Source organism: Eptesicus fuscus, chromosome 5 (genome assembly GCF_027574615.1).
Source record: "Eptesicus fuscus isolate TK198812 chromosome 5, DD_ASM_mEF_20220401, whole genome shotgun sequence".
Taxonomy (NCBI): Eukaryota; Metazoa; Chordata; class Mammalia; order Chiroptera; family Vespertilionidae; genus Eptesicus; species Eptesicus fuscus.
This window is the reverse complement of record NC_072477.1, coordinates 57436258-57463438: the sequence shown is the minus strand read 5'-3', so window position 1 is coordinate 57463438 and position 27181 is coordinate 57436258. Positions and strand designations below refer to the sequence as shown.

At 44.1% G+C, this 27181-nt stretch overlaps 1 long non-coding RNA gene across 2 annotated transcripts in view; it reads left to right on the top strand.

The window, feature by feature from the left end:
- Positions 1–607: 607 nt before the first annotated feature.
- LOC114231982 (uncharacterized) overlaps positions 608–27181 on the top strand; it is a 158699-nt gene continuing 132125 nt past the window's right edge. Inside the window, exons 1-3 of one of the 2 annotated variants that reach the window (XR_008556124.1) lie at positions 608–725; positions 4154–4247; positions 25000–25086. This is a non-coding gene — a long non-coding RNA (uncharacterized LOC114231982). Of the gene's footprint in view, positions 726–4153; positions 4248–24999; positions 25087–25477; positions 25574–27181 lie in introns of those variants that run through there. The other variant, XR_008556126.1, reaches the window with a different exon arrangement.

The window sequence follows — 27181 nt, the reverse complement described above, 5'->3', positions numbered from 1 at the left end:
GGGGAGCAAGAGAGGGCTGGGGAGACGGCTGGAGCTCTCTTCCAGCACTGTGATGCTGAGGAGGCTTGCCGGCGCCTCTGAAGCAATGCCCCCAGCTCCAGCTGACCCTACCCCCGTCCTGGAGGAAGTCACCTCAGCTGACCAGTGACCAGAGGCCACACACGTGGTAGACCCCTGGGGACCCACGCTTCAGAGTGAGGCTTGAGGAGGGGGATTAGGGAGGATATAAAGGCGGGGGAGAGATGAGAGCGAGTTCCTAAAGTTCTCATTTTCCAGGATGGAATCTGGAAGGTCACAGCCTGGCCTCCTGCCCTCGGAGCCTGGGAGCTGAGTGGATGCTCCTCCTGGACACCCAGCCGGCTCCATAGATGTGATTTCATTAGTTGTTTACTTCTATCCATTACTTTACTGTTGAAGTTTTAAAGTGAAGTCAGAAAACAGTTACTACCAAACCATCTCCTTTATTCCAAAGGGATTATTTATGAAAATTCTTGCTTTTAAGTATATGGACATTGTCTCCTCACAATAGGGCCTTGGTCATGCTTCACTCGGGGTGTGGGGGAGGGGCGGCGCTGTCAGTTCCTTTAGTTGCCTTGGCATGATTCCCTCTAAGTTAAGTCTATAGATGTTTGAAAGTCAAGGCTGAGCTATCATCAGAAGCAGTGGACTGTCCACCAAGAGGGCCCCAGAAGGGCGTTGCCATGGTGAACTGGCCATCATCCAAGGTTTGTGGGCTTGGACATGTGTCTTTCTCACTGATTCAGCACCCAAGAGCCCACTCAGGCTGACAGAGTTTGCAAGAGACTGACTCCAAGCATGAATGTCAATGTGCTGATTAAAAATAGCTGTAACTGACAGATGGACTGCCCATTCAGGCACCCTCTCTTTGCAATGAGGTACAAAGAGAGGCAAATGGGGAAATGTCTCTCGATGAGCATGAGCAAGGGAAGAGAGGAGTTACAGAAGATGGATCTCATTTAATGGCCCCAGATTCCAGCAGCCCCTCGCATGCAGCTCCCCAGGAGGGAAGAGTCCTCCCGGTGGAACGAAGCTTGCGAGGCCCTGGCAAGGCTGGGCGAGCACTGCCCGTGGCTTCCTCCTCAGGGCTCCCACGGCTGCCCTGACTGACACTGTCTTTCTTAAACTATGTTAGTGCCATGAGGTCTTATTTGAACGGGACCCAGGCTCCCTAAGCTCCCTGTTGCTCATCAGGTTCTCTAGAAAGCAGACTCTCAAGTAGAGATCTGTGTGCAGGGAGCTTTAAGGGACTGTGCTCTTGGGATCACCATTCGTGGTGGACTGAAGGAGGCAGGACTGGGAAGAGGGAGTCGAACTGCGATGCAGATGTGACAGAGGTCCCAGCCAATCCCGTTGGAGGCCCTGGAGCTGGAATGACCCCTTAGACTTGTTCTGTGTGGAGCCTCGGGCCCTGGCTTCCCCCGTTTTTATCACCAGATGTGGGTTATCTGTGGGGAAGGGTCATGACTGTGGATGAGGCAGCTCTCTTCATCTGGGAGCAAGTCCTAGAGGAAAACTCGTAAGGAGCCATCCGCGGCCGACGCTCTTGCAGCGCGGGCAGTTGGCGTCTCAGTCCTACAACGCCCACAGTTCAGTCCACACTGTGACTTGTGAACGTGGGCCTTCTCCCAGCGCCCGGCTCACAATGACTGCTGGGCCCGTACAGCCCCAGCCATATCAGTGCCGAGGCATGTGAAATGAGGATCAGAAGTGGCTGCCTGGGATTTCATTCACTTAAAACCTTATTATTCTTACAGCCTCAGAGAGCCTCAGGGATAATAAATCCATATGATGGGGTGAACATATGGCCACCACATCCAGAGATACGATGGCATCTGGGTCATTGTCACACTAGTCATGCATCTCCTCTCCCTCCCTCTCCTTCCACCTGCAGCTCCCTCCCCATCCCCTCCCCCACCTCCAGGTGATAAACTCCTACTCATCTTTCAGGGTCCAGAGTGAATGTCACTTTCTCTCAGAAATAGTCCTCAGCCAGCTCTCCCCACTGCCCAGCAGAATTGTCATGCCCTTTCTGGACCCCAGAGCACCCATGATCCCTGCCTCAAGCAGCTCTATTGGTCCTGATGGGTGTGCTGGTCTGTTTTCCTCTTGAGAATGGTCTTTAGGGCCTGGACTAGATCTCACCCCATCTGCACCTTGGAGCACAGAGCAATACAGACTCTATGGATGAACTAAATGAACGAAGGAGGGGACTTTGAAGGTTTCTGAGTCAGGAATGAAGGAGGGAAGTCAGGCTGAAGAGGAGGCCTGGGAAGAGTTCATGCCAGGAAGCTCAGCAAGGAAGCTACTCATCCTTGACCTGAGCTGCCCAGTTTTTCTACCGGTGTCCTCATCTTTACTTGTGCCCAGTCAACATAGGTTGAATAAATGAACGAATCAAGAATTTGAGGACAAAGACAAGGATTGGGATGTGGCAGTAGAATGAGAGGATTCATTTAAAATATATTTTGAAAGCAGAAATGAGAGGCTTGGGTGACAGGCTGTAGTAGCTGGAGAACAAGGAGGGCAGCATGTCACAGGTGAAGTCAGGTTTGGAGGCCGGGAGAATCAAGTAAGTCAGGTTCGGGCATAGAGAATGGTCAGCTCAATGGATGTGAATATTAAGTCAACAAAATAGCTCTGTGGTTAAGAGAAAATGTGGCAATAATATTGGAGCGCTGAAGAGGAGCATGACACCCAGATCAGGGGAGCGCTCCTGTTCAGTTTGTGATGCTTCACTTTAAGCAATTTTTCAAGATCTTTTAACTGAGATGTGTTTCTAATCAGAAATGTCACTCGATTGTGGTCTGGACTGCTAAGACTGCTGTGGCCTCTCAGTGGCTGTCTAGGTATGTCATTCGGGCGAAGAGGTTGGGGGCTCCAGACACCTATGCGAGTCTTCTCTGCTGTTTCTTATTTAGAAATGTCCACTAGGTGGCGACATTGTAGAGCCAGTGCTTTTTAAAAATAAAATTAGCCCGAAGATATTACATCCAGCTCTATAAAAAAAGATTCCTCTTTGTAAAACACAACACAAAACTTTATGATTTAAAATAATTGGATCTTTAAATATATGAAGAAAACGATTCAAAATAAATTTAATGACCTTTTCGCTCCAACCAGGCACTATCCTACCTGGGTTTTCCATTGGGACTCCTAACTCAGAGTCCTGTCCGTTGGCCTCAGCTTCTGTCCTATGGTTTTGCTGGAGTTTGTTTCTGCCCTTCCCTGAGGTTTGATACAAACAAACTGCACTGTTTGGCTCTTCCCTCTGCAGTTACTTGAGCAGCCTTTGGAAGACGGACAGGGAAGGCTTTTTTAGCTTCCTGAACAGAAGCACTTATTTTGTGGAGCTCAGGCAAGCCAGGCTCTCTGACCTTAGCTTTCTCACCTGTAAAATGAAGGCATCATGACACCTTCCACAGGGGTTGTTTTAAGATTGGATAAGAAGAGGCCAGGAGACACTCCAAAAATTGTAAGTCACTGTACCCATTTGTCGATCAACGGATCTCTTTTCACAAAGATGCTGCTCCGGAAGAGAAACCGTTTAGTTTATTTGTGAATGCATGCTAGCTTTGGAGGATTCTTTCCACAAAGATGACATCTACTAGTGTGCAGGGCGCTCCGCCCTCCTTTGGGGTCTACAACACGGACCTGGCTGCCCTCGTGTTAGAAGCCACAGCAGTTGCCGTGGACAGTCCGCCCAGGATAAGGTGTCACACCCGGGCATCATTGGAGGAGGCTGTTATGAAATCGGCCGGTTCCTGGAGCTGGTCATCGCCGAGATGAAATAATGTTAAAATTCAGAAGCTAATGTTCCACTTCTGTTTCTGGTGCAAAGCAGGCTCTTCATCATCCCATCATTGTGGGGTGGTGATGCTCCGTGTCGAGTGGGGGCCGAGGTGGCCTGTGCTGCGTGCCTCCACGGTGCACAGCGTACTGTTCAGGCTGGCCTGCCACTCAGCGTGGAGGAGCAGGAGTGAGGGTCAGAGCAGGGAGGAGCTCACACTGGTTGGCCTGAGGGCCTGGGTTACATCTGGCTTGCACAGTGTTTCTTGTTTTTAAGAATTTGAGCCAGCATTTCAAAACTGAGAACTTCCACAGGTTAAATCTGGATTTCTGTCTTCTTTTAAAGAGTTGGAAAACACAGAAGCATGGATCTTAATTGCCACACGGAAGCAACTGAGGGGTGCGGAGGGGCAGCTGCCCTTTACTGGGTGGGGCAACAGGTAGGTTATTTGGCCCAGTCTCCACCTTTCCCTATTTTATCACTGATTTCTTACACCTGCCTGGCCCCCTTCTGTGTGTGCATTTTCAACCGCTGGGTCAGACTATTAACATTTCTTGGAATTATGCTAGTCATCTTTAAAACTTTTTTAAGGACAGTGTGGTAACTGCAAAGCTCACACCCTAAATTTGACAAGCATTGCAAAATCTTTCATATTTCACCGCTCAGGTTCTCCTTTCTCACTCTCTTTGCACTTTGCATCATTTGGAACTTATATAAGTTGAGACTAGCTGAAGAAGTTTTTTCTTTAAAAGATTTGCTAATTGGAAATTTATACTATATACTGTCCCAAAGTTAGCATTCTGAATGTTCTATTTTATGAGAGAGAGAAAAAGAGGAAGAGGGAGAGGGAAAGAGAGAGAAAGAGAGAGGGAGAAGGAGAGGGAGAAGGAGAGGGAGAGGGAAAGGGAGAGGGAGAGAACTGCCTGAAGTTGCTTTTGGTATGTGGCCCTAGATTCACTTTCTACTATTGGGGGTCAGTGATTGATACAGAAAAAAATAAAATTCTCTTCCTCCCATTAAATGATATAAGCTTAGAGAAGTTATGAACTATTTAACTACTTATAAAACATTTAACTATATGTAAGCAGAAATCAGAAGATATGATGGGAGAAAAGAATCCATTTGCAATTGTGACAAAACAGATGAAATCCCCTCCAATAAAGTTAAGCATACAAAGAGATTTATATGAAAACACATTTAAATGCTATTTTAATAAAAAGGGAAGATGCAAAAAGAAGCCTTAAACAACAGAAAGGTCTGCAATACTGAGCATCCATACTTGGGAGACTCAGTGTCACACAGATGTCAAATGTCCCTAATTTAGTCCAGAAATATGTTACTTTCCTGATAAAAATCACATTTTAAAGCATATAAACGGAATCTAAGGTCACATGAAAAACAAGCACATTCTTGGAGAGAGAAATTGTGGAATAAAAAGGGTAATGAAGAGATAATGGTCATACCAAATATAAAACATTATAAATCTACACTAATTTGATCAGCAGGATAAAAATACATAACTAGGTCAATAATATAGACTAAAAAATTAAACCAAATACATAGGGGAATTTTGTATATGATAAAGGGTACATCAGTAGGGAAAAGGTAAATTATTCATTTAATGGTGTTGAGACACTAGATCATTATATAAAAAGTTGGATTTATAACTCACTTGTTACACCAAATTAAATTCTAGATGGAGCAAATATACAAACATAAAAAATAAAATCATAAAAGTAGTATGTGAAAATATGAGAGACTGAACTAATAATACCAGAATGGGAAAGGCTCCTTTAAGAAACAACACACACACACACATTAATAAATTATGCATAGAAGCAATGAAAAAATTATGCATAAAAAAGGATACTCAAACAAGATTGAAAGAAAAAGGGCAAACACAAAACTAGGAGAAATGTTTGCAGCTTGTATAACTTATAAAGCACCATCTTCCATAATATATTTCTTTATTCCATAATTATTTCTTTGTATATTAAAAATACTCCTGCAAGTAAATATGAAATGGACAAATTATAAGAACAAACAATCATCAAAGGAGGAACACAAATGATTCAAACATGACAAGATGCTCAATTTCAGCCTATAGTAGTAGAAATGCAATTACAAGTATAATGAGATTTTTTTGTTTTTAAACCTACTGGATTAGCAAAGATAATCAAAATAAAAGAACAAGGAACTTTTTCAAATATGAAAGCTTGTGAGCCAAACAAATGGATTTTATACTTTTCAAGAATTACTCTGAAGTCTGGACTTCTTGAAGAAATGTAGATTCTGATAGTAAAATTTGCATTTTAAAATAGTTTGCAACAATACCACAATAATAATTGTTGCAGGCAAAAATCATTAGTAGGTGCTAAAATTAGTGGACAAAAGCATGATTAAGATTTAGAATATTTTCAGTCTCAACCTATTTCCTATAAGCTACAAATTAATTACAAAGTGAGAAGTAGTAACTTTACAGTGGTAAGTCCAGGCAGCCTCAATCCTGTAATGTAAGGAAGCTCAACTAGCCACATGGAGAGGATCTGAGGCTCCCAGCAATAGACATCAACTGCAGGTAGGTGAGTAAAGGAGGCTTCAGATGATTCCAGTTACTAGCTTTCAGGTTTTCCAACCGAAATCCCCAGAACAGAGACAAGCCACCCCTGATGTTCCTTTATCAGATTCCTAACCTCCAGGATCCATGAGCACAATAAATGACTGTTTAATGGTGCTGAATCCAAGGGTAATTTGTTATATAGCCATAGTAACTGGAACAGATGGTGTCTGCCAAATTTCTCCACCATAAAGTTACCATTTTCCCTTTTGTTAGTTATAAGTAATTTGTAGGGAAAAACTTTAAGGCTATGTAAATATTCTGTTCCTTGTGAAACTTTCACCTTCATTAAACTAGTATTATTCTCCACCAAGGAATTTCTAATTCCATCATTCCTTCTATGTTTATTAGTTAGCTTTTTTTTTTCATTAGGAAGAGTTTTATCTTTTCCCCTACTTATATATATGTATGTATGCATGTATGTGTATAAGAATGTAATCTCATAGATTCTTATTTTATTCAGTGAATATAATGCATTATTATTATTGTTGCTCAAATTGTCTCATATTTTGCTGGTAGAAGTTCCTTCAAGCTGTTGCCGGGTCTTCGGTATTTTCCCAACTATTGATTATCTCTTTAGTTTCTGGTGCACCAAGATGTTCCAGGTTCATCTTGTGCTTTTCATATGCCAGTCCTGGAATATAACACTTTTCTCCAGGGAACTCTGGTTTATTTTAGTGGCAAATGATATTTAGAAACCAAGATCTAAATGCTAGATGTGCTTATTGCCATAGGGATGTCATTGCTCCTAGGAGCTCTTGTGGACAGGGCTAAAAATATATTTATCTATGTATCTACATATGAAAAAGCTCATATTAACACTTCAATTCCAATCTATAACACCAGGGAACATTCTAATCTTCCCCCTTTTCCATATTTGTAACCCTTTTCTCTGACAGTAAGAAACCTGGCTCCCATTCTTCTTAATATATTTACTCATTTGCTCAAGCCTAGGATATATAGAAAGTAGTTTCAGAATTGCTCGCTCATGCCACTGAGAGAAGCAAGCCTACAAATTAGAGTCCAGTTATGTTTTAAGGTAAAATTTCTACAGAGTGAAATGAACAAATCATAAGTGTACAATTTGCAGTAATTTGACAAATGTCCACACACGCGCACGCGCGCGCACACACACACACACACACACACACTTCTATTAAAGCATAGAACATTTCCATCACCCCAGAAAGTTCTCTCATGTCCCTTCTTAGTTAACCCTCCTAGAACCAACCACTTTTCTATTTTTTTGACTATAGATAGTTTTGGAGTTTTTTTGTTTTGTTTTTTTTTTTTTTTTTGGTAGAAATTCATAAAAATAAACTTATACAATGTCTACTCTTTTTTTGGCTGGCTTCTTTCACTCAGCATAATGTCTATGAAATTTATCCATCATGTATCAGTAGTTTGTTTCTATTTGTTGCTGAGTAGTATTCCATTTGATAAATATACCACTTTGGGGATGAAAACTTGGGTTGTGTTCTGTTTTGACCATTCTGAATAAAACTGCTATGGATATTCTTGTAGAAGTATTTTAGTGGATACACATTTTTATTTCTCTTGGGTAAACACCTACGCACATAGTGCAATAAGTACAAGTTAAACTGTTTAAGAAACTAACCTTTCCAAAATTGTATGATTTTACATTCCTGTCAGCAATGTATGACAGTTCCAGTTGCTTCTCATTCTCATCAACATTTGGTGTTTACAGTACTTTTAATTTTAGCCATTCTAGTAGTTTTAATTTATATTTCTTGGATTGCCAATGTCTTAGCAATCTTCTCCACTTTTTAAGCATGGGCATCCCCAAGGCTTGAGTTTTGGCTCATTCTCCACTCTCTCTTGAGTTGGATTTAGTTCATGGAGTGGGAGTAATTGTGTGGTTAAGATTTTCACAATTAAGCTTGAAGAAATGGATCAAAAAGTTCAAGAATGCTCTTTACATTCCTAATTCAGATTTACATAAGCTTTTGTTAATGAGACAAAAATGTAGTAATTAGTCACGTGCATATAATTTAGTTGTGTTTGTTCTGTTTGGTAGAGCTGATTTCAATTATGGATATTTATAAAGAAAATGAGTATCTGGCATTGTTTACATGCTAACACTTCCAGAGTTTTTATGAAAATTTTACAAGTGGAAAGATGAATTCTCATAAAATTTTCTTAGCAGCCTTTTCTATTTTTAGGAAGTAATACAAACTGTTCAAAGCTAGCACCAACATATTGCTAGACTGATCATTGTACTGGTATTTTCCTAATACTTTCCTTTGTGCATGCAGTCAGTATGCCCACCGCATGCCCATATGGTATTATGTGCATTTTACAGGTAGAGAAATGTGGGGCTTGCCAGAGGCCTTGTGCTTGGTAGCAGATCAGGAATTAAAACCATGTTGACTCTATCAGGAGCTGCCAGTTGACTCTATCAGTGAACCCAATGTGTACTTTGGTCCTAAAAACAACTTGTTTGTTTGCTTCATTTAAAGAGCACCACGGAACAGCCCAGGGAGCCAGATCCAGCCAGGATGGGGAATGTCTATATTTAGTCTGAACCCCAGAACTATCCGCAAGGGGCTGATGTCTCTACTGGCTTTCTATAGAGCGGGACGTGTCTTTAGCTCAGCATCAATGAGAGCAGCTCTCATGGCAGAAACAGTTGCAGGATGGGGGCTGAAGGAGGTCCTGCTGAAGGAGGTTCTTTGTAGGAAGGCAGGGTCTGGGTTGGGATGTCCAAGTGAGCTGAGCCCACCCTCTGCTCCTGGAGGCAGCACCAACAGTGTCTTCCTTCTCCTCCCTGGTTCTCTGGTTAGAGAATTTCAGTTCTTTACAAGGCAACCTCCATCTATATTTCTAGGCCCTTCACCTGGGTTTACATCCAGTGCCAACACCCTTTTCCAACTTTTTCATTCCTCATTCTTAATTAAGAGGGGTAGGAGCATGACAGCTCAGGCACCGCCCTGTAGCTGCAATCTGCAAGTTGTTTGCCCAAGGAAAGCCTCACCCTAAATATTTATATGTCTGATAATATACTTGCCCCATGTAGATGCTTCTCAGACTATGGAACAACTTTGGCTGGAACTATATCACCAGTATACAAAATAATTTGTAAGGAAAAAAAAGCTAGAAAGTATTTCAAAGAGAACTAGTTATATGCTGAATCTTATGTCATTTTTTAAAAATTACAGACTTTCATAAAATAAAAACATGTATAGTTAAATCTAAAGATAGCTATTTGGGTGTTCATTAAAATACTGTATCTTTTGATGAGGCAAATTAGTCTAAACTTGTAGGCATGAGGCCTAAGGGTGTTATGTTAAGATACAGAAGAAATTGTTGTCAAATGAGCATTTGGCTACAAATTAAGAATAATAATGAGAACATTTTAAAAAATCAGTATGTTAGCAATGGAATATTTCTTTGTGTAGTCAAATCTCAAGTCATCCTTGAAAAACATAGTGCTTGAAAATACATTGCAGATATACAAAGTCTATGGGAAATCAGGAGATGGAAGTATGATTTGATGACTTTCTTTCATGTGTCTGAATGGTGTGGCAAGCCTGAATAGTGTAATAGAGCCAATAGTCTTTCTGACATCTTCGGTAAATGAGGAAGGGAGTCTCAGGCAGTTGGAGTTAATGTTCTTAGAGATCAGGTGGAAATAAGGGCCAGTGAATGGGATTTGAACCTGAGAAGTCTAGAAGACAGGGTGGGGCAGTCTCAGGCCTGGGGTTTTGCTGTGAAGAGGGAAGGAATAGGGGAATCGTGGATGGCGGCATTCTGCAGTGGACGGGCCCGGGGCAGCACCAAGCACAGCGTGGGGACCCTGGGGCTTAGGGGCCAGAGAAGGAAGCCACAAGTCAGGGGCTGGGACAGGGAGCAGAACAGATGCCCAAGGACCCTTCCTGTTCATTCCTCGTTTAGTTCCTCCTATAGAGTTGGTTGTTTAAGCATCACAGGGAAGTTTGCATAGCCTGATGGGTTCTCTCTGCAAGGGCTACAACGCACAGAAACGGTTCCATTATATGGAGCCCATCTCTGGCTATAGACCATGACTTTGTACAATGACAACTATAATTTAAAGGGGAAGAGCTTTAAAAAGAACTCTATCATAGGGTTGTCCTCTGCTGGGTAGTGTCTGGGTCGGATTCATCTGTGATCCCAGAGTGGTTATTGAGGAATGTATCATACAAAATGAATAGATCCAACCTACCTAGCGGGTTGTTTTTAAAAAAAAAATATATTTTATTGATTTTTTTTTTTATAGAGAGGAAGGGAGAGGGATATAGAGTTAGAAACATCAATGAGAGAGAAACATCCATCAGCCGCCTCCTGCACACCCCCCACAGAAATGTGCCTGCAACCAAGGTACATGCCCTTGACAGGAATCGAACCTGGGACCCTCCAGTCCGCAGGTCGATGCTCTATCCACTGAGCCAAACCGGTTAGGGCTCCTAGTGGGTTGTTAGTTTTCCTCTTCTCTCCATGATAATCTGCTGAGGGTTCAGGAGGGTGGATTTGTCAGAGGGTGAGGACCCTAGCAGGCAGAACCAGTGGCTGTTATGGTGGACAGCTCTTGTCCCAGTATATTTAGAAAACCCCTATCCCCACCCACAGCCCTTATTCCAGTCATGTGGCACTCATAGGGCACCAACAGAGGGCCTGTCTCTGCTCTGTACCCCAGGCCCAGGACGTCTAGTCTAGCGTGGAGATTGAGTATCTTTTCTGGAATAAAGACTTTAAAAGGCAAAGACTTTGCTGAAGCCAGAGGAGACTGCCTTTGAAGCAGGTATCTTCTCACTTGCGGTCCCAGCCATTTGGCTTGTGTGAGACCTAGCAGATCACATCAGTGGTCAGAGATCTAATGGGGTTAACACATCTTAACCTTCCTTTTCTCTAGTTTCTCAGCCAGGACTGATACCCAGGAGATGTCAAATCCTGTTCAAATAAGAGAGTGAGTGGTAGAGAATTTTTAACTGCCTAAGAATAGTGAAGATTAGCAAAGTCCAGCCATTAAACAGCTGGAGGAAGACTGAGTCTGGAATATAATAAGAGTCATTATCCTCACCTGGCCTCTGAGGCACAGGGTTGTAGAGTGTTAGTGGAGGCACTGACTAAGACAGGGTTAGAGAAAGGCTAAGAGAGGGTTAAGGAAAATATGTGGAACATGGTTAACCTCCCTCTGGGGAAAGGGATTGAAAGTTGGCAGCAGAGGTATGTACATTTCTGGACTACTTGAACTCTTTATAATTCACAGGTGCTGGTTTTCTATAAATAAAAATAATGCTGCATCAGTAAGATTCAGTGTGAGTGAACTGTGCCAAGGTAGTCTTTCTTAAGTACTGGCCAACAATGCTGGGAAGTAATTTGGCAACATGTTTCAGGAGCCTTGAGACATTCATGCCCCTTTGCTCTGGCTCTGCTTTTAGGAATTTATCATATGGAAATAATCATTGCAGAGGTTTTCTTTCTTTTTTTTTTTAAATAAGGAAAATTGAAAGCATCTTCCTAAATATCCAACAACAGGAAAATTCTAAAAATTAGATTAGATACAAAATATTAACATTGGGAATCTCTGGGTATAGTACAGGACCTAATTAAAAAACTTTGGGGTCTGATGCTGTTATGGACTGAATGTTTGTGTCCTTCAAAATTCATTCGTTGAAGCCCATGTGGAGCTGGGGCCTTTGGGAGGTGATAGGTTTCTATGAGGACGGGAGGGTGGGGTCACCATGATGGGATTAATGTCCTTTGAAGAAAAGGAAGAGACATTCAAGCTTCCTCTCTCCACCATATGAGGACACAATGAGAAGTCTGCCACCTGCAAGCCAGGAAAAGGGCCTTCACCAAGAATCGAATCTGCCAGTACCTTGATCTGGGACTCCCAACCTCCAGAACTGTGAGGAAATGTCATTTAAGCCAGTTCAGTTCAGCTCCCCTCAGCATCTCTCATTTCTATGTGGAAAGGGCACACAGGCAAGGTTTCTTTTAAGAGGCAGGAGCCTCTAAGCTCCCGCTGGCTCCTGGCGCATGTGAGCTGGTGGGTCTATGCTGCAGGCCTTGCCTTTTAGGTTTGGGGGAATGGTGTGGAGGAAAGAATAGAAAGCCTTTTATTTCACACTTAGAGTTTTCTCTTAGGTAGACAGTCCTCCTAGCAGAGCATCTCAGAGGGAGATCTGGGCACGCATCCTAAACTCCCAACAAACTCCTCAGTTAATACTTTATCATGGCACATTTGGGGAATTTACCCAAATTATTTGTTAGCTTTTCCATCAGATCACCATCTGAAAACATCAGGTCTTTTGTTTCTTCTCTTCTTTGCATGCACATTGGCACTGGCATCTCTGTTACAATCTCTTTGTTGTCTTTTGCTCACCAGGTCACACTGCCCTGGACTGTTCCCCTGTTGTATATACTCACTGTGCCTAAACCCAGCTTAGTCTCATTTTCACATTTGTTTTAAATGTATAAATCCCCAACTTCACCTTAATGCTCTCTCATTTTAACTTCTTTATTGGTAGAATTATTTCCAGAATACAATTCACTTGCTTTCTCCAGGGGAAGGTAACTTTGGTGAGCACACTCCTTAAGGTCGTTAAGACCCAGACTCTATAAGGTTAGATGTTAGCTTGTAGAAAACTGAAAGGAGATGAACTATTTTTGCCTGGTTGAAATGTAAATATTTGTGTTTGGTAGAGAAGGTAACCCCAAGAGTGATGGGTTTACTGCTGGGTAGGGAATTAACCAATTTTTGTGTCTATTTTTATTCCTGTTTCCTTTTATCACTGACTCTATATATCATTTTTTGTGTATCATTCTTTTTTTTTTTTTTAGCAGAAACAATAGTTTACGGTTTATTAACTCTTTCCTGCCACTATACTAAGCCCCCCATTTTAAAAAAATAAATCTTTATTGTTCAGATTATTACAATTATTATTTATTGTTCCTCTTTTTACCCCCCATAACTCCCCTCCACCTGGTTCCCACCCCACTCCCTGCCCTTACCCCCCCCCCCCACTGTCCTCGTCCATAGGTATATGATTTTTGTCCAGTCTCTTCCCGCACCTCCCACACTCCCTTCCCCCCAAAAATTGTCAGTCCACTCCCTTTTTATGCCCCTGATTCTATTATATTCACCAGTTTATTCTGTTCATCAGATTTTTTATTCATTTGATTTTTAGATTCACTTGTTGATAGATATGTATTTGTTGTTCATAATTTTTATCTTTACCTTTTTCTTCTTCTTCCTCTTCTTAAAGAATACCCTTCAGCATTTCATACAATACTGGTTTGGCGGTGATGAACTCCTTTAGCTTTTTCTTATCTGTGAAGCTCTTTATCTGACCTTCAATTCTAAATGATAGCTTTGCTGGGTAGAGTAGTCTTGGTTGTAGGTTCTTGCTATTCATCACTTTGAATATTTCTTGCCACTCCCTTCTGGCCTGCATAGTTTATGTTGAGAAATCAGCTGAAATACAAAGAAGCAAAAAACAACCAGAAAAGAAAAGATTGTGTGGGTACTCCCTTGTAGGTAACTAACTGTTCTTCTCTTGCTGCTTTTAATATTCTCTCTTTGTCTTTTGCCCTTGGCATTTTAATTATGATGTGTCTTGGTGTGGTCCTCTTTGGATTCCTTTTGTTTGGGGTTCTCTGCGCTTCCTGGACTTGTAAGTCCATTTCTTTCACCAGGTGGGGGAAGTTTTCTGTCATTATTTCTTCAAATAGGTTTTAAATACCTTGCTCTCTCTCTTCTTCTTGCACCCCTATAATTCGGATGTTGATATGCTTGAAGTTGTCTCAGAGGCTCCTTATACTATCTTCATATTTTTGGATTCTTTTTTCTTTTTTCTTTTCTGGTTGGGTGTTTTTTGCTTCTTTGTATTTCAAATCTTTGACTTGATTCCTGGGATCCTCTAGTCTGCTGTTGGATCTCAGTATATTATTCTTTATTTCAGTCAATGTATGCTTAATTTCTCTTTAGTCCTTTTTCATATCCTTGAGGTTCTCACTATATTTCTCAGAGGTTTCTAGAAGATAATTGAGTAACCTTATAACCATGGTTTTGTACTCTATATCCAGTAGTTTGCTTTCCTCCATTTCTTTCATTTGTGACCTGTTTCTTTGTCTCCATGTTTTGGCTGCTTCCCTGTGTTGATAGAGTGGCTTTGTGTGCTAGGTGTCCTATAGGGTCCAGTGGCTCAGCCTCCCTAATTACTTGAGGTGGAAACTCTTGGTGCACCCCTTTGTGGGCTGTGTGCACAGTCTTGTTGTAGTTAAGCCTTGATTATTGTTGGTATCACTGGGAGAATTGACCTCCAGGCCAATTGGCTGTGAGGACCAGTTGTGTCTACAATGGGAGAACTTCTGTGCTGGAGACACCCTTATGGGGCAGGACTTGCTTCAGTGGGGCTTGACACTCACTGAGTCTGCCCCCTGAGTGTGTCTCTTTTGGATGTGAAGAGTTGTAATCTGGATGGTCTCACTCTGACCACTGGGTACACTGGCTCTTGGATCTCCAAGGAGGTGCAAAGTCAGCCACTGCCTGAAGCCACCCAGCAGGAGCTACAGAGAGATCTGTAGATTCCTCCTCTTTGTTTGGGGTTTGGAGGTGCCCAGATGAGGTCCAGCTGTGAAGCAATGCAACCTGCTGTGGAGCCTTGGGCCTTCTTTTGGCGGCTCTGGGGCTCTCTGACCCAGCTGCAGTTTGCCAGGTTTTTAGGCAGAGAAAGGCCAGGCCATTCCTATGGAAAAGCCTCTGTGCACAGCTTGGGTGGGGTTGTAAACTGGGTGGGGCGGGGTCTCAGGGAATCACCAGAGTGGAGCAAACAGCAATGGCTGACCGTCAGCCTTACCCCGAAGAGGCCCCCTGGGTCTCTGTGTCCTGCAGCACCATGCAGGAACAATGATCACTGCAAGCATCTCTGAGAGAAAGCTGCCCTAATGTTCTGGCCCGATGCCAGACAGTCTAGTTTCTCTCCGTATGAGTCTGGGTCCCCAGAGTCTCACCCAGAACTGGAGTTCAGAGCAGTTGGGAGCTTGTATCTCCCTCCCGATTGAAAAAGACAACAGTGTACCCAGCTGCTAGCCCCTTTCGTGCGTGCTTCATACTCTGCACTTCACTTCCGCACCTCCGCACCTCCTACCGACTCAATGCGCTTTTCTCTTTCCTTCTAGTTGTAGAATTTCCACTCAGCCAGCCTTCCCGGGGTTCTGGATGATATTTGTTTTGTCTTTTAGTTGTAGTTTTGATATGGTTGTGCTCGGCAGCAAGTTCAGGTGTTTACCTATGCTGCCATCTTAGTTGTCTATATCTGTGTGTCGTTCTTTAACCAGCTTTTTCATCCTGCTTTTCCTCATCAATGAGTTTTGTAAATCTTTTGCCACATACTCCTTATGTATTTACATGAAAATTACATTTTTAGCATTTTGAAGATTATTCTTTGACACCCCCAAATATGGCTGAGATTGGATTTCTCACCACTCAACTAGATTTATTTGAGTTATAAAAATTCAGTGATGTGGAATTCCTGCTCCTGAGTATAGTGGTTTAGAGATCAGCTTTAAGAAGGAAATCACAGGGTTAGGGAGCAGTACCCAGTCTCACCTGAGAATACAGTTCACAGCTTAAGGTAATAAAATGGAGGTTGGTCTAAAAATGGGTATGATAGTCTTCCACTGTGCAGTGCATATTACATATTCATTCATTTATTCAAGCATTTTTTACCCAGCACACATTTATCAAGCACTTCCTATTTTCTAGGCACTGTTCTAGAATTTAGATAGAATTGGGAATATAGAAGTGATGTACACAAAGTTCTTGTCCTAAGAAGCATTCAGAGTACTAGATACTCTGGAGATGGATACATATAGATTCAGTGATGTAAGACTGAATATCATGGGAGCAATATATAGTGGACAAGAGCATGGGGTATTATGGAAGTGTCCAGAGTCGCTCTTTGAGAATTGCTTAGACTGAGTCTTAAAATACTAATAGGAGTTAGCCAGATAAAGATGAGAAAGGGTCATTTGGCAGAGGAGCACTGAAAAAGGGAGAAAACAGCACAGTGTGTGTATAGAGGTCCTTGTCTCCAGGGCATTGGGTGTGAGGCAGGGAGTGGCATGTGCTCCATAAAAAAGCTTTTATTTATGTGATGGTTAATTGTATGTGTCCACTTGACTGTGTCACAGGATGCCAAGATATCTGGTTAATCGTGACATCTGGTGTGTATGTGAGGGTGTTTTCAGAAGAGATTAGCATTTGAATTGGTGGACTAGGTAAAGCAGATTGCCCTCACCAATGTAGGTGGGCATCATCCAACCTGTTGAGGGACCAAATAGGACAAAAAGGTGGAGGAAGGGTGGAATTTTTCTTCTATCTGACAGCTCAAGCCAAGATAGAAATCTTCTCCTGCCATTGGACTGGGACTTACACCATTGGTGCTCCTGGTTCCAATGCCTTTGGACTTAGAGTAGAATTTCCATCCCCCTTGCAGATGGCAGATCAAGGGACTTCTCGGCCCATAATTGTATGAACCAATTCCTTATAATAAATCTCATTCTAGTGGTTCTGTTTCTCTGGAGAACCTTTTCATACCATTTATGTTCAAAATTCTAATTGATCTCCTTCACCCCATCCTGTGCTCATCTTCCCCTCCTCCCCTACTTCTATCCAACCCCTCAGACTGGACACACTTCCACAGCTTTGGGGAAGACAGCTGCAATAGAAACACTAGGAAGAGACTTGAGGAGTTTTATCTTTTCCAGCTCAATTTCTCAGTTGCAGGAGTCCTAAGGGTGTCAGTTTTAATGAACAAGTGTAGTTGTCCACTGCATGAGGCCATGAGGATAGCCCACCAGAGGCATTTGGTTAAGGGATTCCTTGTCTTAGCTCCCAGCTAATTCACATGTGCAGCCCACTTTCCATGCATGGCCCAGAATACTGATAGGCCCCTATATAATAGTTGGTGGGACTGGGAATATGAGGAAGACAGAGCTGGCAGAGATCACTTGCTGGAAGCTAATTCCAGCATGTCAGCAGAGCTGAATCATCTGGAATGGCTGAAGGCATTTCCCCAAACCTAAAGATTTGCATAAATGATTGCTTACTGCCAGACAGCTGAGGGCATTTCAACCTACATGTTATTGCCTCCTGCTGGCCAAATACCTGAACAACCAAAGGCAGTTCCCCCAATCTGACAATGGATTCTGTATATTAAACTTTGGCCTTTGATGTGTATATCTACTTTGCCTTAGGAAAATTTGTGTTAATAAAGAGCAAGGGGTCCTGAGACAGAGAGAACTTGGTTCCTACAGCCAAGCTCCTCTGACTCCCCAAAATGCCTTCCAAAATTATGTTTCATCTCTGGACTCTTTAATCATTTACACCAGCCCCTTCTCTAGATTCCTGAATCCTTCAAGATGCTGGATTAAGACCCCCGGCAATCACTCCTCAAGTAGAGCTAAGTAGACTTGCTTCTTTGATTACAGCAAGCATCAGTGTCTAATCCATAGGAAGGGTGCTGAGTGTTTCACATAAATCCAGCAAGAGGTGGCAAGAGGAGGAGGGAAGCTGTGCCTCTGAGGATGGGAGTCTGATAGGCTGGAGAATATGATCATCCAGGTGTCACTGTGGTCATGACGAGGTGACCGCTTAGGTTCTGTATCAGTTAGAAATTGAATATGTCTAAGTGTTAGTTATCTATTGTTGTAGAACAAATTTAGGGTCTTAAAAAAACAACAAACATTTATTATCTCACAGTTTATGTGGGTCAAAAATTCAGGAGCAGCTTACCCGATGGTTCTTTCTTGAGGTCTCCATTGAGATTACAGTCAAGATGTTGACTTGGGCTTCAATCATCTGAAAGCTTGATGAGCTAGAGAATCTGCTTCTAAGAGTTGATTCAGTTCTTTGCCACATGGACTTTTCATAGGGCTTTTTGAATATCCTCATGACATAGCATCACTTCCCCCAGAGTGAGTGATCCAAGAGAAAGCAAGGCAGAATCCATCATGTCTTCTATGTCCTAACCTCAAATGTCACACACCATCATTCCCTCAATATCCTGTTGGCTACACAGGCAAGCCTTCTCTCTCCTCAGAGAGCCTTGATTAAATCATTGGCCATTGGCTCGATTTAAATCATTGGCCATTGGCCATTGAGCTCGATCCTTAAACCCCCCCCCCTACCCCCCCACTCTTACCCAGAGGTTCGGGCAGGACTGAAAGTTCCAACCTCTAATCACTTCGGCCTTCTCTCTCCTCAGAGAGCCTTGGCCTCTGTAAAATCTTTCTTGTGACTTTGTTGTTAATGAAACTTTGTGCTGGTTTTGCTTCAAGACTTGGAATTCCGTCTGTCGGAGCCCTTTTTTTTTTTGCCTCTGGCTCCTGATCCTTGTCAGGCTGAATGAGCTGCTTCCCTGGGAAGCCCTCTCAATGGCCTCCGGACCTCCTAGTAACTTTCCACACAGCCTCCCTGTGTCCGAACCATCTACCCAGTGCCTAACATGCCATTCCTTCCTTACTGTGACTGGTTTCTTAATGTGAAGTTCCAGGTGGGTTCTCTAATAGTCATCATTGCACAAACACCCACTGTTACAATCATGTTAACAGCCCCTAAAAATGGCAAATGTGGAAACAGCTGTTATTAGCTCATACTTGCTCACAGTGTTAGAAACCACAGCCATACTCCCACAGCAGTAATAGGCACTGCCATTTATAGAGAGCTTATGATGCATTAGGCACTAGTGTTTTATATTCTTCAAATCCTCAAGTTGAGTATCTGAGGTCAGAGCTACTACTTACAGATGGAGAAAGTGAGGGCCAGAGAGGTTAAGTAAATTACTGAGTGTCACACAGTTGATAAGTGGCAGGGTAGAGACTTCCTGACTACACAGCCAATATTCCCCTCCTGCTGCCAGGGCTGCCATGCTGCATAATATCCTGCTGCTGCCATCTGTGACCAGATTCCCTCTTCCGAGAAGATGGGGAAATGCCCCAGGCACGTCTTATCCAGCATGGCTGTCTGTGAGGGCTGCAGTCCAGTTAAGATCAGTCCAGAGAAAAGTTATTTTAAGACTTCTCCTAACAAGACTCAGAACACCAGTCCTGACTCCAGCCCCTTTCACACTGCCACCTTTCTTCTCCCTGGTTGGCCATTGGGAGAATGAAAAAGAAGGAAGAAGCAATGACCAGGGCTTACTTGTGAGTGGAAGTTGGCCTTTCTGCCACCCTAGGAGTATTGCTGAAGTTTTTAAACCCCTAGTGTAGTGTGTTTGTTTGGTGTTGGGGTAGAGGAGAGGGGGAGGCAGTTTGGTTCTCTTGATTTCCTGAAGGGGCAGGAGGTGGTCTTGGTCTCAGCCTCGGAAGCAGCTGCCATCGCTCTTGCTTTCATATTCGTCTGGCTTTGAAGCCAGCCTGTGGCTAAGGTTGTTTCTCGGGCTCTTGAGAATAAGGCTTGTCCCAATAAGATATGGGCCGACTGGAAGGCATTATTCCAAGAAGTTGTGTGTCCTTTATAATTCAATATATATGGTAACCCTAATAACTATTCTTCTGTCCTTGCTAGAGGGAAGAAGGAAGGTTTGTCAAATTTCCTTAAGAAGTGAATTGCAGCACAGAATTCTGTTGACCTGTGTTCAGTTCTCTCTTGAAAATTCTAGGCTGTCAAAAGCTGATCGCTTTTCCAACACAGCTGCATTATTCCACAACAGCAGGATGACAATAACTCCTGCTGCCCTGCCTAGATTGCTTGGGGAACTTTTTGTGTGTGCATGTTTTTTATTCTATTTTTCCATCTGGTGACTTTTGTTTTCTTCTAAATGGCGCTGTTTAAATGCTTTCCACAAACGCAATCTTGAAAATAAACACATTGAATGGATAAGAACAAAAGAGGATCCATTCTTGATGCTGATCACTGCTGAGAGGTTCCCTCAGCTGCAGGGAGAGGGGGCTGAGTGGATGAGTGGATGGTCCATAGGAAATGCCACCCAAGGGTGCTGCTGGGATTGGAATCCAATCAGAACCACATTAATGGTGTCCTCACCAGCTGGGCACTCATGAGCAACCAGTGGGCCTTGAAAACTTAAGAGGCTCCCAGTTGGCCTTTGTCAGAAGCTTCTGCTTCATGCCTCCAGCACTTCCCAATAGTGGCTAGATGGTTACTGCATCCCTTGGGGATTTCCCTGTTCACCTCCTTTCCCACATCCCCCAACCACACCCCTAGGATCACTGCCCTAGTTTTGGCTCCCCCAAAAGCAGAGATTTGAGCACAGGAAATTGATTTGGGAGGGGCCAAGGTCACCAGTAGGAAAGCGACACAGGGAAGGAAAGCAGTCAACAAGGATGCGTTATTATACCAGCATTACAGCTGGCAAACAGCTTGGTCCTGTGGGGAGCGCTGGCAAACAGTTAGACATCCACCTCATACTGTTTCTCCTGAGGGGGAGAGAGCTGGGCATTGACACAAATGCCAGGAGCACCTGTTGAGCGCTGCTCCTGGGGGTGTTAATTCCTGGCACTTCTGGAACTTCCTTGCATGTGAGCTGAGAGACTTTGCACAGTTCTGGGGGAAAAGCCCCAGACGCAGGCCAACAGACTGGCAGTCTGAGGTTGGCTGGAGTGCACTGGCAGGTCCTAGGGATGTGTCGGGGCTGATGGCATCTGCTCTCATCACTCACAGGCAAAAGGAAGGCAGCTCCTATGGGGTTGGGGTCAGAGTCAGCGATAGAGCCACCTCTGAAGGTTTTCTCCCCTTTAGGGTGTCTTCTCTTCTCTTCTCTTCTCTTCTCTTCTCTTCTCTTCTCTTCTCTTCTCTTCTCTTCTTATTTTTAGAAACAATTTTTTAATTTTTCAATTACAGTTGACATACAATATTATATTAGTTTCAAGGATTAGATGTTATAAAACTTACTAAGTGATCATCCTGAAAAATCTCATACCCATCTGACGCCATACTTAGTTATTAGAATATTATTGACTATATTCCCTATGTTGTATTTCACGCCCCTATGACTATACTATAAATAATTTGTACTTCTAAATCCCTTCACCTTTTCATCTATCCCCCCATAGGGTATTTTTGTTTGTTTGTTTGTTTGCCACCAAGCTACCTGGGCATACATTCTTAATAATTACAAAGAATGGATTCCTTGCCTTTAGAGATGAAGGTGCCAAGTATTTTGGCTCAGAGGCTCATTCAGAGCCCTGGACCCTGGACCCTAGCTGCGGCTCCTGAGGCAGCAGCTGTTTGCTGGCAGCAGGATTTTAGTTGTTCCTGGTGGTGACTCCAGCCTTATTCCCTTCCCAGGAGTGTGCAGCCCACCAGAGAAGTGGCCAATTAGGAGACTTGTATCAGTTACATACCACCTTTAACAGCATTAACAGAAAACCTCAGTTCAACCTGGTTTAAACCATACAGAAAATGTATGTTATTTCACTGAATAGGAAGTTGGAGGTAGAGTACTCCAGATCAATTCCGCGATTCCATTTATTTCTCAACTTTGCCATCTTGTGTTCTGACCTTGCTGTGTTCTGACCTTCCTTACAAGGTGGTTGCTGCAGGTCTAGGGCTTGTGCATGAACATACACACCATTGTAAGCCACAGTGTGGCCCACAGACACACCACAGGCAGAGGCTCTGTGCAGATGTTCCGGCCAACTGTCAGTTGAGGTCCCGGCCAACAACCAGTCCTAAACGCCGGAATGTGAGTGAGGATACCTCCAGATGATTTCAGCTCCCCCAGCCATTGAATTTCCCCAGCTGATGCCCAGACACAATGGTGCAGAGAAAAGCCACCCTCATGTTGCCCTGTCTGAGTTATTGACCTGCAGAATCCCAGAGCATAGTATTGTTTTATGTCACTAAATTTTGGGGTGGCTCTCAATGAAGCAATAGGAATTGTAGCATTGTTCCTGGTGGCATCCCGAGGGAAATATTGAGGGGCGATTGAGAAGCTTGCAGTGCTCATTCCCTGATGCTCCCCACATCGTAGCGAGGAGCCCAGAATCCACAGGACAGAGGGAAAACTGGCACAGTGCCCCGACACATGGCTTCGTTCCACGGGTGATGGGTTTTATTATTTTGGAGATATCAAGAGAGGGCTTTCCAAGAAAGGTTATTAGGCTTGGGGCCCATCCTTGGAATAGTTCTTAAAAGATGTTCTCAAAGGTTTCTGATGACTCCCAGATCCCATTGGCTTTAACGTCAAAATATGTCCAGAATCAAACCACTTCTCATCATATCCAATTACCACTCTGTTCCAACCTACCACCATGTCTTATCTAAATTACTGCAATTGGCACCTTAAGTGATGACCCTGCTTCTCACCACCCCACATTTCATTGCCCATGGAGCCGCCAGAGTTCTTTTTAAACATAAATCAAGTCATGTAATTGGTTTGCTAAGAACCTTCCCCATCTCCCTCCTAAGAGGCCCTACTTGATCTGCACTTCCTGCCACTCTCCAGCTTCGTCTCTTATGTGCTTGTTCTTGTCCCCTCTGGTGTAGCCACAGTGTCCTCCTCATGTCAATTGTCCTTTCACTGCAGGGCCTTTTGCAGTGCTCTTCCCTCCATCCAGAATGTTCTCCCCTCATGTAGCTGCATGGCCTATTATCTTACCTGACTCCAGGTTTTACACAAATGCCCCCTGACTAAGGCCTTCCCTGAGCACCCTAAGTAAATTTGTACCCACCCTCGGCTCTCCAAATCCTTTTCCTTATCCTCTACACAATTTATCCCTATGGAACATACTATATATTTTACTTATTTATTATGTTAGTATCTAGCTGCCCTCCACTGGAATTTCAGCTCAGTGAGAGTAGGGACTTTTGCCTGTTTTATCAGCCCAGAACAGTGCCAGACACATTATAGGTCCTCAATTAATATTTGTTGAGTGGATAAAGTATCTGACCTCTCTATGCATTAGTCCTTGACAACGCTGTCTGGAGGTCCTGCCGGCGCCGCAGATCCACCATTCTAGATTCACATCCTCACACCTAGGATCGAGGATCAGGCCTCTCAGGGTACTCTGCAGACAGTGGGGTTGATTGTCTTAGCCCAGGTTTAAATCCCAGTTCCACTTCGATTCCCAATCAGAAAGGAGAGACATTTCCCACCTAAGGAGGTTGTCATGATTAGTGACAATGCTAAGCCCTAGGAACTATGCCTGGCATAGAGCAAATGTTCAATAAATGCCAGCCATTATACTTCCTAGCTACTTTTTCTCTTTAAAAGAATTAATTTTTCCCCCAAAGGAAAAATCCTTTTGTTCATATGGTTAGGAATTGTTAAAAATTTACTTCTTGCTTTGATAAATTAACAAAATCTTGACTTGTTTTTTAGATTGGGCCATATTCACCTAGTGAGTCTTACAATGTCTCTTTTACGTCAAGAGAAAATAATAGTAAGAAATAGTGATCCATTGATCAAAACACCCAAGAGCCACAGCATTTACTCACTGCATCCTCCACCAGGAGCTGCAGTCTCCCACTGACAGTAACATTGAAAACAGCTGCGTTTTAGTACATGCAAAGGGCAGAGATGGGGCTAAGAGTTGAACATATACTGAGTGGCTAGATTATTTTGACCACCTGACGTTTGTAGGCAAATTAGCCATTCACTGCATCGTATGGGATAAGGAAGTCGAAGGCCTGTTTGAACACTGCTGTCTGCAGTTACCAAGATAAAATGTCTCCAATTCGCACAGGAACACAAGGATTGGACAGTCGAGCATTGGAAAATAGCCATGTGGTCCGATGAATCACGTTTCCAATTGCATCATGCAGATGGCAGAGTGAGAATTTCGCAGAAACAGCATGAAAGCATGCACCTCACATGCATGAGTACAACCCTTCAAGCTGGTGGGGGCAGTGTTATGGTTTGGGGCATGTTTTCCTGGCATGATTTGGGCCCTTTAATTCGTGTGGAACAACGTCTGAATGGCACAACATACCTAAGTATCGTTGCTGATCAAGTTCATCCTATCATGTTGATGGCGTATCCCAATGGAGATGGCTTCTTCCAACAAGACAATGCGCCATGCCACGGTGCTAGTATTGTGCAAGAGTGGATTCAAGAACATGAGGGAGACTTTACCTTGCTTAGGAGGCCCCCACAATCACCAGATCTCAATCCAATTGAGCATTTGTGGGACGAAGTTAGAAGAGCCATCAGGCAGCTGGTTCCACAACCATCAAATCTCACAGAACTGGACAGTGCTATTCATCAGGCATGCTGTCAGATTCCTTGCATCACCTTTCAACATCTCGTGGAGTCAATGCCAAGAAGAATCGCTGCAGTATTGAAGGCAAAAGGTGGCCCAACGAAGTACTGATGGGGTGGTCATAATAATCTGGCCACTCAGTGTATATTATCTTACTTAATTTTCACATCCCTCTCCCCACCAGAATGGTAGATACTGTGGTATGATCAACATTTTAAAGAGGAAGAAATGAAACTTAGGACATTTAAACTAGCTGTCAAGCTTGCAAATCTAGGAAATGAACAGAGAAAGGACTTAAACCCCAATCCTTCAGAATCCAGGGCTTATGCCTTCCTGGTTAGAGCAAATTTTGTCTGTTTTGCAGGCCCCCAAGCCACTAAACAGCCTGAGAGGATGCCTACCGCCCTGGCTTTGCCAGAATCCCTGACTGCTCACGGTTGATTGCTTTCAGGTAGGCCACACCTTCGAAATTCCAACCAGCCTTTTGCTGTCCTCGCCAACCCTGACTAGGAAGCAGAGCACGGCCAAACCTGGGGCCCTGGCCTCAAGGGCCACCTGGCCTCCTAGGGCCGATTTCAGTAGAGCCAAGAGTGGACCTTCCTTAGGAAACCTCAAGGTCACAGATCTGAACCTGTCCTCTTCCGGTGGCTCCCAGCCTTCTCCGCACAGTCCCTCTCTAGTTTGTTACTCAGAAGGTCTGCCTAGACTAGGCCACCTCTGCGGAGGCTCCACGTGCCAGGTGTTTGGGAAGCCGCCTGGGTCTGGGCATGCGCAGCGGCCCTCGGGGCGTTGGCCCGCGGCTGGAGGCGGGAGGCCTGGCTCGTGGGGAGGCCCAGCTGGTGGGGAGGCCCTGTGGTTCCGCCTGCTCCCTTTCCTCCCGGTGTTCCGAGGGAAGACTCCAGGCAGCGTAGCTGGGAACCCTCATGGTGACCTTGCAGGTAGGCCAGACTCCGGGGAAATGACTGTAGAAGCGGAGGGGACGAAACAATGGCGCTCTCTGGCTCGTGGGCCCGGTCGCTCCCTGGCTCCCAGCTCCCGGGTTTCCCCATTGAGGCTCTTCCTCTGGTTTGTTGTCAGAAGCTGTTCCTTCAGCCCTCGGTTGCCCCGCAGGACTAACTGCTCTGACTTTACGAGTATATTTGAGTTTGCTCCTGGGAGGGGGCGAGCCCCATTCCGAGTCCCGGTCGGAGTCTGGGTCTGAGTCCGGGTCTGAGTCCTGGTCCGAATTCTGCTCCAAGACCGGTCTGAGTTCGGGGCCGAGCCCTCCACCGCCATCCTGGAACAGCCGGGTCACTTGCCGCCCCGTGGCGCCGTGTGAGGTGCCGCGTGGCCTCTGCTCTCCTTGGGTCCCGCCGTTTCAAGGCCCCAGGAGGTGCTTGTGTTGTTTGGTTTCACTTTTTATTGAAAACATGATTACGGAACAACACAAACTGATGAACAAAAACAGATCCAGAGACAGAAGCATCAATCAGACCGTCAAACCTCAGGGAAGGTAGGGGCGGGTAGGGGTGAGGGGGAGAGATCAACCAAAGGACTTGTATGCATGCATCTAAGCCTAACCAATGGACACAGACACCAGGGGGGTGGGGGCATGAATGGGGGTTGGGGGTACAATGGGGGAATAAGGACACATATGTGATACCTTAATCAAAGAAATTTAAAAAAAAGACCAAAAAAGAAAAGAAAAGAAAACATGATTACGTATATGCGTGTACGCAACAGATTGAGAAAAAACATGACAGAAACCAAGCTGTGTTCTGCCGGTCACTGCCCCCCGGGGTGACCACTGCCCTGACTTCTACCACCATGGTCTCCTGTCTTTGATCTTTATGTAAAGGCAGCGATGTAGTCTGTGTTCTTTGGTGTCTGGCTTCTTTTATTCAACATGTGCTTGTGAGATTCATCCATATAGCTGTATGTTGTTGTAGTTTGTTCATTCTCATTGCCGTATGAAAACACAATTTATCCATTCTGCAATTGATATTGGAGAGTTTGGGCAGTTTCCAATGTATGGTTCCAGCACGTACCTTTTGGCCCACAGAGGTCCATATTTTGTGGGGGTCTGCTTAGTTTCTAAAAGAAATGTTGTGAGTTGTTGTTTGGCCAAGACATTTTTTAACAGATGGGTCGGCCTGCTCCTCCTTCGCCACAATCAAGCAATGTTTCTTTTGTGCCTTCAGGTCAAGCATGCCAGCCAATCTGTAGGCCTTCTCAAAGTGTTCTGAGTAAGACCAATGGCAGCCTTGCATTTTTCACCTATGTGGTGACTAGGTCTATATACACCTCCTGGTTCATGGGAGGTGGGATGGAGAGATGGGAGGGTGGGAGGTGCTGTGAACATCAGTGACCCAAGGCCTGTTGACAATCACAGGGGAACTTGGAGACTCAGCTGTGTGACCAGATGACCCTGGGAACTTCTCCCTTCTGGGCACTGGGTGGGGGTAGGGCAGTGACTTCTGCTTCCTGATCTTCTTAGGAAACCTATTGCTGGTTGTCTTCCTTCCCCCTCCCCCCGGAAATGGATACCAAGCAACTTCTTTCCTAAC